This window comes from Delphinus delphis, unplaced genomic scaffold, assembly GCF_949987515.2.
Source record: "Delphinus delphis unplaced genomic scaffold, mDelDel1.2 scaffold_205, whole genome shotgun sequence".
NCBI classification, from domain to species: Eukaryota; Metazoa; Chordata; class Mammalia; order Artiodactyla; family Delphinidae; genus Delphinus; species Delphinus delphis.
In genome coordinates this window covers 58,753-71,638 of record NW_027192826.1, presented here as the reverse complement: position 1 = coordinate 71,638, position 12,886 = coordinate 58,753, and the positions used below count along the sequence as shown (strand labels likewise).

The window sequence follows — 12,886 nt, the reverse complement described above, 5'->3', positions numbered from 1 at the left end:
CTGCTAAGCTGTGCCTCAAAAGGCAGCCCGAGACCCCCCCCAGTGTCTACGGCCAAACCACCCTAGACGGGCCCGATCTCGACTCGATCTCGGAAGCTAAGCAGGGTTGGGCCTGGTTAGTATTTGGATGGGAGACGTCGCGGACGGGAGAGCTCCTGGGAACGCCAGGTGCTGTAGGCTTTTTGCCTCCCGCTACACACCTTCTCCTTTTGTCGACCGCGGCGGTCGCGGCTGTGGCGGCGGTGGCGGCGGCCGTCACCGTCCCCGCCGGGTACCGCTGCAGGCCCCACTTCCTCAGGACCCTCCCACCACAGCAAGCGTCTGATGGGGCGCTCCCCGCCTGCCTGAGCGGTCAGGCGGCCAGAAGGCGTCCCTGGAAGGCAGCGGCACACCAGACGCTCCGTTGGTCCCCTGACGCGAAACAGACATGGCCGCGGACCCGGGTGCCGTCCATGCGGCCCGTGAGCCCCTCGACCTGCACCTGGCGGCCCCCACTGGAGCCCAGCCCCGGCGCCGCCACCTGTCTGCCGGGGGGTGTCTCTCCACAGCTCCATCCGGAAAAAGCCCCCCCTCGACCGTTTCGCCGCGGCCGGGTGACGGAGAGGGATAGAGGGCCCAGGCCGCTTCCGTGGGACTGCCGGCCACCTGGGGCGGGGTCCTGAGCTCGGACGGTGGTGTGGGGGCAAGGGTGGCGTTGCTGGGTCTAAGGGGCTTTGCCAACTCAATGGTGGCTCCCACTGGCTTCGGGCCAGCTGCTGTCGGGCAGGAGGGCCGGCCCGGTCTGCGGCCGGGCTGCGCCCAGCGCAGCGTGGGTGGGCAGGTGGGATGCCCAAGGGACCGCAGGCCCCGGGCCCTGAAGCCTCCGGGGCCACATCCCTGTGAGCGACCTGCGGGATCTGGGGTGGGAGGCCAAGCGCCGAAAAGTTTGCTGGGTCCCGCCCGCCCTGGGCTGGGTGGTCGCCAACACCTCCGCCACCACCCGGTCCCCGAGACCTCCGTTCCTCTGCCTAGGCGGGCGGCGGGGCCCTGCCGGGGCGGGCGGGCCGCTGGGCTGGCGGTAAGGCCCAAGGGCCTGCTAAGCTGCGCCTCAAGAGGCAGCCCGCGACCCGCCGACACCTACTGCCAAACCAGCCTAGACGGGCCCGATCAAGTCCGGATCTCGGAAGCTAAGCAGGGTCGGGCCTGGTTAGAACTTGGATGGGAGACCTCCTGTATGGGAGAGCTCCTGGGAATACCGGGTGCTGTAGGCTTTTTGCATCCCGCTTTCTCCTTTGGTCGCCTGCGGCGGCTGCGGCGGCGGCCGTCTCCGCCCCCGCCGGGTATCAGGTACCGCTGCAGGCCCCACCTCCTCAGGCCCCTCCCACCACAGCAAGCGTCTGATGGGGCACTCCCCACCTGCCTGAGCGGCCAGGCGGCCAGAAGGCGTCCCTGGAAGGCAGCGGCACACCAGACGCTCCAGGGGCGGCCTGACGCCACCCAGACATGGCCGCGGACCCGGGTGCCGTCCGTTCGGCCCGCGAGCCCCGCGAGCTGCACCTGGCCGCAGCCACTGGAGCCCAGCCCCGGCGCCGCCACCTGTCTTCCGGGGTGTCTCTCCACAGCTCCATCCGGAGAAAGCACCCCCTCCGCCGTTTCGCCGCGGCCGTGGGCGGGAGCGGGATCGAGGGCCCAGGCCGCTTCCCCGGGCCTGCCGGCCACCTGGGGCGGGGTCCTGAGCTCGGACGGTGGCGTCGGGGCAAGGGTGGCGTTGCTGTGTCTAAGGGGCCGTGCCAACTCAATGGTGGCTCCCAGTGGCTTCGGGCCAGCTGCTGTCGGACAGGAGGGCCGGGCCGGTCTGCCTCTGGGCTACGCCTACCACAGCGTGGGCAGGCAGGTGGGATGCCCGAGGGACCGCGGGCCCCGGGCCCTGAAGCCTCCGGGGCTACGTCCCTGTGAGCGGCCTGTGGGATCTGGGGCGGGGCACGAAGCGCCGAAAAGCTGGCTGTGTCCCACCCGCCCTGGGCTGGGAGGTCGCCAACTCCTCCGCCACCCCCCGGTCCCCGAGACCTCCGTTCCCCTGCCTAGGCGGGCGGCGGGGCCCTGCCGGGGCGGGTGGGCCGCTGGGCCGGCGGTAAGGCCCAAGCGCCTGCTAAACTGCGCCTCAAGAGGCAGCCCGCGACCCCCCCAGTGTCTACGGCCAAACCACCCTAGACGGGCCCGATCTCGACTCGATCTCGTAAGCTAAGCAGGGTTGGGCCTGGTTAGTAGTTGGATGGGAGACGTCGCGGACGGGAGAGCTCCTGGGAACGCCAGGTGCTGTAGGCTTTTTGCCTCCCGCTACACACCTTCTCCTTTTGTCGACCGCAGTGGTCGTGGCGGTGGCGGCGGCCGTCTCCGCCCCCGCCGGGTACCGCTGCAGGCCCCACCTCCTCAGGACGCTCCCACCACAGCAAGCGTCTGATGGGGCGCTCCCCACCTGCCTGAGCGGCCAGGCGGCCAGAAGGCGTCCCTGGAAGGCAGCGGCACACCAGACGCTCCGTTGGTCCGCTGACGCGAAACAGACATGGCCGCGGACCCGGGTGCCGTCCATGCGGCCCGTGAGCCCCTCGACCTGCACCTGGCGGCCCCCACTGGAGCCCAGCCCCGGCGCCGCCACCTGTCTGCCGGGGGGTGTCTCTCCACAGCTCCATCCGGAAAAAGCCCCCCCTCCACCGTTTCGCCGCGGCCGGGTGCCGGAGAGGGATAGAGGGCCCAGGCCGCTTCCGCGGGCCTGCCGGCCACCTGCGGCGGGGTCCTGAGCTCGGACGGTGGTGTGGGGGCAAGGGTGGCGTTTCTGGGTCTAAGGGGCTTTGCCAACTCAATGGTGGCTCCCACTGGCTTCGGGCCAGCTGCTGTCGGGCAGGAGGGCCGGCCCGGTCTGCGGCCGGGCTGCGCCCAGCGCAGCGTGGGTGGGCAGGTGGGATGCCCAAGGGACCGCAGGCCCCGGGCCCTGAAGCCTCCGGGGCCACATCCCTGTGAGCGACCTGCGGGATCTGGGGTGGGAGGCCAAGCGCCGAAAAGTTTGCTGGGTCCCGCCCGCCCTGGGCTGGGTGGTCGCCAACACCTCCGCCACCACCCGGTCCCCGAGACCTCCGTTCCTCTGCCTAGGCGGGCGGCGGGGCCCTGCCGGGGCGGGCGGGCCGCTGGGCTGGCGGTAAGGCCCAAGGGCCTGCTAAGCTGCGCCTCAAGAGGCAGCCCGCGACCCGCCGACACCTACTGCCAAACCAGCCTAGACGGGCCCGATCAAGTCCGGATCTCGGAAGCTAAGCAGGGTCGGGCCTGGTTAGAACTTGGATGGGAGACCTCCTGGATGGGAGAGCTCCTGGGAATACCGGGTGCTGTAGGCTTTCTGCCTCCCGCTCCGCTTTCTCCTTTGGTCGCCTGCGGCGGCTGCGGCGGCGGCCGTCTCCGCCCGCCCCCGCCGGGTACCAGGTACCGCTGCAGGCCCCACCTCCTCAGGCCCCTCCCACCACAGCAAGCGTCTGATGGGGCACTCCCCACCTGCCTGAGCGGCCAGGCGGCCAGAAGGCGTCCCTGGAAGGCAGCGGCACACCAGACGCTCCGGGGGCGGCCTGACGCCACCCAGACATGGCCGCGGACCCGGGTGCCGTCCGTTCGGCCCGCGAGCCCACGAGCTGCACCTGGCCGCAGCCACTGGAGCCCAGCCCCGGCGCCGCCACCTGTCTTCCGGGGTGTCTCTCCACAGCTCCATCCGGAGAAAGCACCCCCTCCGCCATTTCGCCGCGGCCGTGGGCGGGAGCGGGATCGAGGGCCCAGGCCGCTTCCCCAGGCCTGCCGGCCACCTGGGGCGGGGTCCTGAGCTCGGACGGTGGCGTCGGGGCAAGGGTGGCGTTGCTGTGTCTAAGGGGCCGTGCCAACTCAATGGTGGCTCCCAGTGGCTTCGGGCCAGCTGCTGTCGGACAGGAGGGCCGGGCCGGTCTGCCTCTGGGCTATGCCTACCACAGCGTGGGCGGGCAGGTGGGATGCCCGAGGGACCGCGGGCCCCGGGCCCTGAAGCCTCCGGGGCTACGTCCCTGTGAGCGGCCTGTGGGATCTGGGGCGGGGCACGAAGCGCTGAAAAGCTGGCTGTGTCCCACCCGCCCTGGTCTGGGAGGTCGCCAACTCCTCCGCCACCCCCCGGTCCCCGAGACCTCCGTTCCCCTGCCTAGGCGGGCGGCGGGGCCCTGCCGGGGCGTGCGGGCCGCTGCGCCGGCGGTAAGGCCCAAGCGCCTGCTAAGCTGTGCCTCAAAAGGCAGCCCGAGACCCCCCCCAGTGTCTACGGCCAAACCACCCTAGACGGGCCCGATCTCGACTCGATCTCGGAAGCTAAGCAGGGTTGGGCCTGGTTAGTATTTGGATGGGAGACGTCGCGGACGGGAGAGCTCCTGGGAACGCCAGGTGCTGTAGGCTTTTTGCCTCCCGCTACACACCTTCTCCTTTTGTCGACCGCGGCGGTCGTGGCGGTGGCGGCGGCCGTCTCCGCCCCCACCGGGTACCACTGCAGGCCCCACCTCCTCAGGACCCTCCCACCACAGCAACCGTCTGATGGGGCGCTCCCCACCTGCCTGAGCGGCCAGGCGGCCAGAAGGTGTCCCTGGAAGGCAGCGGCACACCAGACGCTCCGGGGGCGGCCTGATGCCACCCAGACATGGCTGCGGACCCAGGTGCCATCCGTTCGGCCCGCGTGCCCCGCGAGCTGCACCTGGCCGCAGCCACTGGAGCCCAGCCACGGCGCCGCCACCTGTCTTCCGGGGTGTCTCTCCACAGCTCCATCCGGAAAAAGCACCCCCTCCGCCGTTTCGCCGCGGCCGTGGGCGGGAGCGGGATCGAGGGCCCAGGCCGCTTCCCCGGGCCTGCCGGCCACCTGGGGCGGGGTCCTGAGCTCGGACGGTGGCGTCGGGGCAAGGGTGGCGTTGCTGTGTCTAAGGGGCCGTGCCAACTCAATGGTGGCTCCCAGTGGCTTCGGGCCAGCTGCTGTCGGACAGGAGGGCCGGGCCGGTCTGCCTCTGGGCTACGCCTACCACAGCGTGGGCGGGCAGGTGGGATGCCCGAGGGACCGCGGGCCCCGGGCCCTGAAGCCTCCGGGGCTACGTCCCTGTGAGCGGCCTGTGGGATCTGGGGCGGGGCACGAAGCGCCGAAAAGCTGGCTGTGTCCCACCCGCCCTGGGCTGGGAGGTCGCCAACTCCTCCACCACCCCCCGGTCCCCGAGACCTCCGTTCCCCTGCCTAGGCGGGCGGCGGGGCCCTGCCGGGGCGGGCGGGCCGCTGGGCCGGCGGTAAGGCCCAAGCGCCTGCTAAGCTGCGCCTCAAGAGGCAGCCCGCGACCCCCCCAGTGTCTACGGCCAAACCACCCTAGACGGGCCCGATCTCGGAAGCTAAGCAGGGTTGGGCCTGGTTAGTATTTGGATGGGAGACGTCGCGGACGGGAGAGCTCCTGGGAACGCCAGGTGCTGTAGGCTTTTTGCCTCCCGCTACACACCTTCTCCTTTTGTGGACCGCGGCGGTCGTGGCGGTGGCGGCAGCCGTCTCCGCCCCCACCGGGTACCGCTGCAGGCCCCACCTCCTCAGGACCCTCCCACCACAGCAAGCGTCTGATGGGGCGCTCCCCACCTGCCTGAGCGGCCAGGCGGCCAGAAGGCGTCCCTGGAAGGCAGCGGCACACCAGACGCTCCGGGAGCGGCCTGACGCCACCCAGACATGGCTGCGGACCCAGGTGCCATCCGTTCGGCCCGCGTGCCCCGCGAGCTGCACCTGGCCGCAGCCACTGGAGCCCAGCCACGGCGCCGCCACCTGTCTTCCGGGGTGTCTCTCCACAGCTCCATCCGGAAAAAGCACCCCCTCCGCCGTTTCGCCGCGGCCGTGGGCGGGAGCGGGATCGAGGGCCCAGGCCGCTTCCCCGGGCCTGCCGGCCACCTGGGGCAGGGTCCTGAGCTCGGACGGTGGCGTCGGGGCAAGGGTGGCGTTGCTGTGTCTAAGGGGCCGTGCCAACTCAATGGTGGCTCCCAGTGGCTTCGGGCCAGCTGCTGTCGGACAGGAGGGCCGGGCCGGTCTGCCTCTGGGCTACGCCTACCACAGCGTGGGCGGGCAGGTGGGATGCCTGAGGGACCGCGGGCCCCGGGCCCTGAAGCCTCCGGGGCTACGTCCCTGTGAGCGGCCTGTGGGATCTGGGGCGGGGCACGAAGCGCCGAAAAGCTGGCTGTGTCCCACCCGCCCTGGGCTGGGAGGTCGCCAACTCCTCCGCCACCCCCCGGTCCCCGAGACCTCCGTTCCCCTGCCTAGGCGGGCGGCGGGGCCCTGCCGGGGCGGGCGGGCCGCTGGGCCGGCGGTAAGGCCCAAGCGCCTGCTAAGCTGCGCCTCAAGAGGCAGCCCGCGACCCCCCCAGTGTCTACGGCCAAACCACCCTAGACGGGCCCGATCTCGTCTCGATCTCGGAAGCTAAGATGGGTCGGGCCTGGTTGGTAATTGAATGGAGACCGCCTGGGAATACCGGGTGCTGTAGGCTTTTTGCCTCCCGTTCAGACTTCTTTACTCTCCCGTGGCGGTAGCCGCAGGCTCCGCCCCCGCCAGGCCCCGCTGCGGGCCCCACCTACTCAGACCCCTCCCACCACAGCGCGCGCAGGAGGGGAAGCTTCCCACCGGCCTGGCCGGCCAGGCGACCAGAAGTCTACCCTGGAAGGCAGCGGGACACCGGACGCTCCGTGTGTCGCTGGCCGGGAGCCAGACATGGCCGCGGGTCCGTTTGCCGTCCGTGCAGCCCGCGAGCCCCTGGATCTGCACTTGGGCGCCACAACCGGCGCCCAGCCACCTGGCAGCCACCTGTCTGCCCATGTGTCTCTCCACAGCTCCCTGCCGAAAAAGTCGCCCCTCCGCCGTTTTGACACAGCTGGGAGGGGCATGCGCAGCGCAGGGGGGGCGGGGCCGCATCACCAGGCCTGCCGGCCACGAGGGCCGGGGTCCTGTGCTCCGCGGCAGCGTCGGGGCAAGAGTGACCTTGCTGGGACTGAGGGGCCGTGCCGACTCAATGGTGGCTCCCAGTGGCTGCGGGTCAGCTGTTGCCGGGCAGGAAGGCCGGCCCGGCCGCAGCTGGTCTCTGGCCAGCTCTGCGTGGGCGTGCAGGGGCGATGCCCAAATACCGCGGGCCCCCGGGCTCTGAAGCCTCCGGGGCCATGTCCCTTTGAGCGTTGAGCGGTATGTCCGGCGGGGCGACAAGCCTCGACGTGCCTGGAGGGTGCCTCCCGCCCAGGGCTGCGTGGTCGCGCACCACTCCTCCACCTCTGGGTCCCAGAGACTTCCTGTCGCCTGCCTGTCTGGGCGGGCGGTAGGGCCCTGCTGGAGAGGGCTGGCCGCCAGGCTGGCAGGACTGCGCTAGCGCCAGCGGACCTGGGCTTCAAGAGGCAGCCCGCGGCCCCTGCCGCCGCATACGTCCATACCACCCTGAATGCGCCCGATCTCGTCTGATCTCAGAAGCTTAAGCAGAGTCGGGCCTGGTTAGTACTTGGATGGGAGACCGCCTGGGAACCTGGGTGCTGTAGGGTTTTTGCCTCCCGCTCTGCCTTCTCCTTTAGTTGCCCACGGCGGTGTCTGCCGCCTCCGCTCCCTCGGGGACCGGTGCAGGCCCCACGTCCTCCGCCCCCTCTCACCACAGCGCACCAAATGGGCCGCTCCCCGCCGGCCTGGCCATCCCTGTGGCTAGAAGGGGGTCCTGGAAGGCAGCCGCATCCCCGCCGTTACTCCCTGCTGCCCAAACCCCATGTATTTTTCTCCCAAGTGCGTCCTCTCTCTCGCACTCTGCTTGTGTTGGCTCGTCCCCATGCACTCCCCACCGCCGACCGGTAGTTCATGCAAGTTCAAGCACCTCCTACCCCTCCCACCCTATTGTCATTGATGGAGATCCCTGTGCCCAGCAGTGGCCAGCGTGGTTAACAGCATGCATCGCAGCCTTTGGACCTCGCACTCCCACCCACTCTTAGACTATACCCTTCCTGGTGGTCATTCGAACCCCGAACTCCGTCACAGGGAGTCACCAGCTTGTAGCCTTTATTTTTCGTCTAGAAAATAACTTTGCAGAAATGAAAGGAATATTTCAAGAGTTACTGATTCGGTAAACTTAGTAGATGGAATGTCTTTCCTGCACATGTGTTTGTATCAGAGTAATAGACATTGCCGTCCCAGTTACTAGTGTTAGTCTACTTTGAGAATTATCTATAGCCTACCAATATCAAAATGGGATAAAAAGACTTTGCAAATATTTGGAGTGCATCATGGGTATTTTCAAAGTTTTTCTATGATTAGAAAAGACAAATAAATTAGGCCTTGGTTTCCTAAACTCAGACCTTTCTCCAAATTATTCAAATCATTTCAAAGGTCCTGTGCATTCTCTTGAGGCAGTTATTTTTATGGTGAAGAGCACTAGATGGGAAGAATCACAGAGGACTCGCACTTATATTTCTGAAGTGTTCTCCTAGGACCCTGGGATGCTGGAGAAAGTTGCAGTTGTAGGATGGTCTAGTGCCTTGGGTATTGTGGACTTTGGTGGATGTAATACTCCATGCATCCCAGCCGTTTAGTAGCTGTGTGGCTTTTCAACAAGTTACTTCACTTGGAACCATTCTATAAAACTTGTCTGCTTAGGTATAATGATACTGATTGTGAAAACAATGATTCTGTATTCTCTCACTTTATCCATGCCCTTTGCAATGTGATTTTACAGCTGCTCCTGTAAAAAATGGAGAGACAGAAATCTGTTCCCCTAAACTTTGGATTGAGGCTGACCTGATGTGCTCTGGCCAGAAGAATGCAGTAGGTATGACACTGCCAGTTTCGAGCCTAGGCTCAAAATGTCTTGAATGTTCTTTTTCTTTCAGAACCCTGATTTCCATGAAAACAAGCCCATGTTAGCCTGCTGGAGGACACCCAGGTGCCCAGCTAGCAGCCAGCTTACCTACCAGAAGCAGAGCACCCTAGTCAACCAGCAGCAGACCACACATTCACTTTGGTTCCTGGATGAAACCAAAGGCATGGCCTAGCTGAGCTAAACCCACACTGTTGAGCAGTTCAACCATGAGCTAGTTAAGTTTTGGGGTGATTTGCTATGCAACAATAGCTAATTAATATGCACACCCTTTGCAAGCAGGATGCCAGAATTCAAGGACTTGGTAATTACAAGTTTCCTGGCAAAGAGTAGGCAACCCTATAAATACTGATTTTCTTTTCCCCTTATTTACGGTTGGATCCCTTGAGTTATACACAAACACATGTACACTGGTGCTTAAATGCACACAGTACCCCCCGCACAGGGGGAAACAGAAAAACACAGCCTGACCACTAGGGCCCAAGGTCAAACTGCAAAATAAGTGGTTTGCCTTTAATCTATTCCCTCCAAATTTAACCTCTGGAGGCCCAGCGGTTGACAGATCTGAAGACACAAGTTCCCTCCCCCTGGGGCCCCACCTTCCTTTCACTGATCTCTGGAAAGGGGGAATGGGTCCATACCAAGAAGCAGCTGCGAAGCAGTGGTCTACTTTTGGAAACTTGCTGCTTGCAACCTTCTGCTCCCTCTTGGGGCACTGTCTGTCCCCACCTTGGGCCTGAGGAGAGATGCTGGTTTAATTTTCAAATAAGATACACTCACTTTAGCAGCATGCTACGAGTGACATTGTTTTGCCAGGGGATGCAGAAGCAATGTGAAGACACTGTCCTCGTCCTCAAGTCCTTTATGTTTAGAGAGCTTCTCGCGGATTGGCTGCAGGTCCCTATATTTCTTTCTTTTTTTATGTAGCTTCTCTTTTTCTAGAGTGATTAAAGAACAAGGCCATGATGGATTTCGAAGTGCTCAGAAACCACAGGATTTTTTTTTTCCTGTGGCTGACCAGCATTTTTAAATTTCTAGTATCAGAAATACCAATTGCAGGCCACGGCTGGGAAAAAGAACATGAGGAATTGAGTCTGGAATCAAACTGCTCCTAATTTTGACAAGCATGTGCATTCACCAAAAAGGGACATGACTGCCAACAACTCTGGCAAGTTCCCAGGACTTAGGCCACACCAGGGATCTGACTTGAATACAATCCCCTGTGCTGTCACTGATGTTCAAATGGGTCTTGAGCATGTTGAATCCAGGGCAAAGAGGGCTACAAAGTTGTGAAGGGAGGAAGCTTCACACTCTCTAGTGAAAGCAAGCATGATGGCCAAGGGTAACTGACTCAAGGCAAATTCTTTTCCTTTCCAGTAAACAACATTTACAGGGAGAGAAGCCCAACCTCAAGATAAGAATGTTTTGGTGGCGGCTCAGGATTATGACTGAGTTCAAGAGGAATAAAGGAGATGAAATCCACATTTTAATTGTAAACAAATTATGTCACTGAACAAATTCCAGACCCTTAAATCCACTGCAGTAATTTGAAATGTAAGGAAATATGGCATGAGTCACTTATGCATTTCTTTTCTCCTGCTTCCTTTTAAACAAACCTAAAGCTCCTAAGTACCTAGATACTCTTGAGGAAAAACAAACCAAAAACTCCTATTGGGCTTCCCTGGTGGTGCAGTGGTTGAGAGTCTGCCTGCCGATGCTAGAGGACACGGGTTCGTGCCCGGGTCCGGGAAAATCCCACATGCCATGGAGCGGCTAGGCCTGTGAGCCATGGCCGCTGAGCCTGTGCGTCTGGAGCCTGTGCTCCACAATGGGAGAGGCCATGACAGTGAGAGGCCCACGTACCGCAAAAAACAAACAAACAAACCAAATAAACTCCTGTTGACATCAATGTGAACTTTTTAAATTGAAAACTTAGAGTTTTTTTCATTTTCTGTTTTGTCTGTATGGCTAACTTTAAAGAAGCCAAAGATATAGAATGCTACATCTCAGATACTGCACTTTCGTTAAAAATTCTGAATGTCAAAAGCTTTATTTCTCCAATTATTAATCAACAGTGATTGCAATTTGCCCATACTGTGTAGAATACACTTCCAGGGATGGTGGGGAAATGGAAAAGAAATGACAAATACTGTTCCTATGAGATGCTGAGTCTCGTGACAGCAGGGACAGGGTGATATTGTATCTCTAGTGCATGGCACAGTGTGTCACACAGCAGGCACTTAAGAGGTTGTTGACTGAATAAACGAGTACTTCCAGCAGGCATGCGGGCCTTCCCTGAAGTCCCCCATGGTGTACATACAGAGGCTGCCTGCACACTGACCTCCTTCCTGAGCATTAGCTGTCACCCAGCTCCCAGTCCTGGCTCCCTGTCACTGAGGGGACATCCAGGCCTCAAAGGCCGGCGACTCGAGATATTGGAGGTTTATGACCTGTTGGTCCTATCTCATCACACTCTCTCCTCCCGTCAGACTCTGGACCCAAGTATGTGCACCTTTTCTTCTGCCTTTCACTGCTCACAGCTGTGCTAATTCTGCTTCAGGCAGCTGTCCTCTTTCCTCTCAGTGATTTTTGTCCCCTTCCTTCAGTAAAATAACCCTTCTTCTACACTCTGCCTCATTCACATTCACTTGGGAACCCAAATTCACCTCATAGCTTGGTATTCCCATTCCTTTAAGTCCTGGCCTGCAACAAGAATCAGGGCTGTCCACCTCCAGAGATCGCAAGAGTAGTGGAAAGGACTTTAGGAGCTCCAGAGTAATCTTTCTTTCTCATTTCCTTCTAATTATTTTTTCTCAAGTACCAGCATTCAAGATAAAAATTTTTAATATTATTATGATAGCCATAAAAAGGAATGAAGTACTGACACATACAACTTGGGTGACCTTGAAGACATTACAGTGAGTGAAAGAAGCCAGTTATAAAAGTCCACGTATTGCATGATTCCATTTATGTTACATGTTCGGTACAGAGAAATCTATAGAGACAAAAGTAGCTTGGCGGTTGCTCAGGGCTGGGGGTGGGGGGGCGGGAAATAGGAGGGTGATAGCTAAAGGTTTCTTTCTTAGGTGATAAAACTGTTCTAAAATTGACTGTGGTAATGGTTGTACATACATGTGAGTGTATGGAAACCACTGCTTTTAGCAGTGCCTCACCTATTATAGGTGTTCCATATTATATCAATATATATAGTTATTATATTATTATATACATACAATATTATAGCAATTGCTCCTTTCTCTGTGAATGCATGTTATTTCATCAAGTGCATTACGCATTAATAGTTCTCAAACTACAGTAATATCTTGAGTTACAGACCTTTGGGAAATGCCTCATTCTAGATATTTGAAGTTTCTGGATAGCTAAGATTTAAATTTTTACATACCAATGTGTTTCTAAACACATTTTAAAATTTAAACAACCTAAAAGAATGAGCTTTATAAAACAATTTCAGCCATTTCCAAATTCCTTTCTAAACTTATGAATATACATGACACACTTTTGGGCCTCTCACTGTTGTGGCCTCTCTTGTTGCAGAGCACAGGCTCCAGACGCACTGGCTCAGCGGCCATGGCTCACAGGCCCAGCCGCTCCGCGGCACGTGGGATCTTCCCAGACCGGGGCACGAAACCATGCCCCCTGCATCGGCAGGCAGACTCTCAACCACTGTGCCACCAGGGAAGCCCCCATGACACACTTTTAATCAGACCCTGCAAATTATTTTGTGTTCTCTTAAAATACTCCTTCATTTACATACTTCCATGTATTGACACAGCCCACAGAGTGACCATTTTTAATGTGTGTGCTTTGTGGATTTCCATACCAGTCACAGGAAGAACAGCCGAGGAAAGAAATGAAGGAATCTGGCTCTGAGCCCTCGCCAGAACTTCTGGGATCCCAAGTCCTTGCACAGGGTGGATCATACATTCTACCGGGGCCGTTAACTTTTTCCTCTGCAGCTGCTGGTGCCAGTTTCCACCCTGCCTGCTATTGCAGGAC

The 12,886-nt window shown here is 60.4% G+C and overlaps 4 pseudogenes; all 4 read left to right on the top strand.

Moving 5' to 3' along the window:
- The first annotated feature begins 44 nt into the window (after window positions 1–44).
- Window positions 45–180, top strand: LOC132419380 (5S ribosomal RNA; annotated as a pseudogene).
- Window positions 181–4,292: 4,112 nt separating this feature from the next.
- Window positions 4,293–4,428, top strand: LOC132419379 (5S ribosomal RNA; annotated as a pseudogene).
- A 1,973-nt stretch (window positions 4,429–6,401) lies between these two features.
- Window positions 6,402–6,520, top strand: LOC132419378 (5S ribosomal RNA; annotated as a pseudogene).
- A 914-nt stretch (window positions 6,521–7,434) lies between these two features.
- LOC132419377 (5S ribosomal RNA) lies at window positions 7,435–7,553 on the top strand (annotated as a pseudogene).
- The last annotated feature ends 5,333 nt before the right edge of the window (window positions 7,554–12,886 follow it).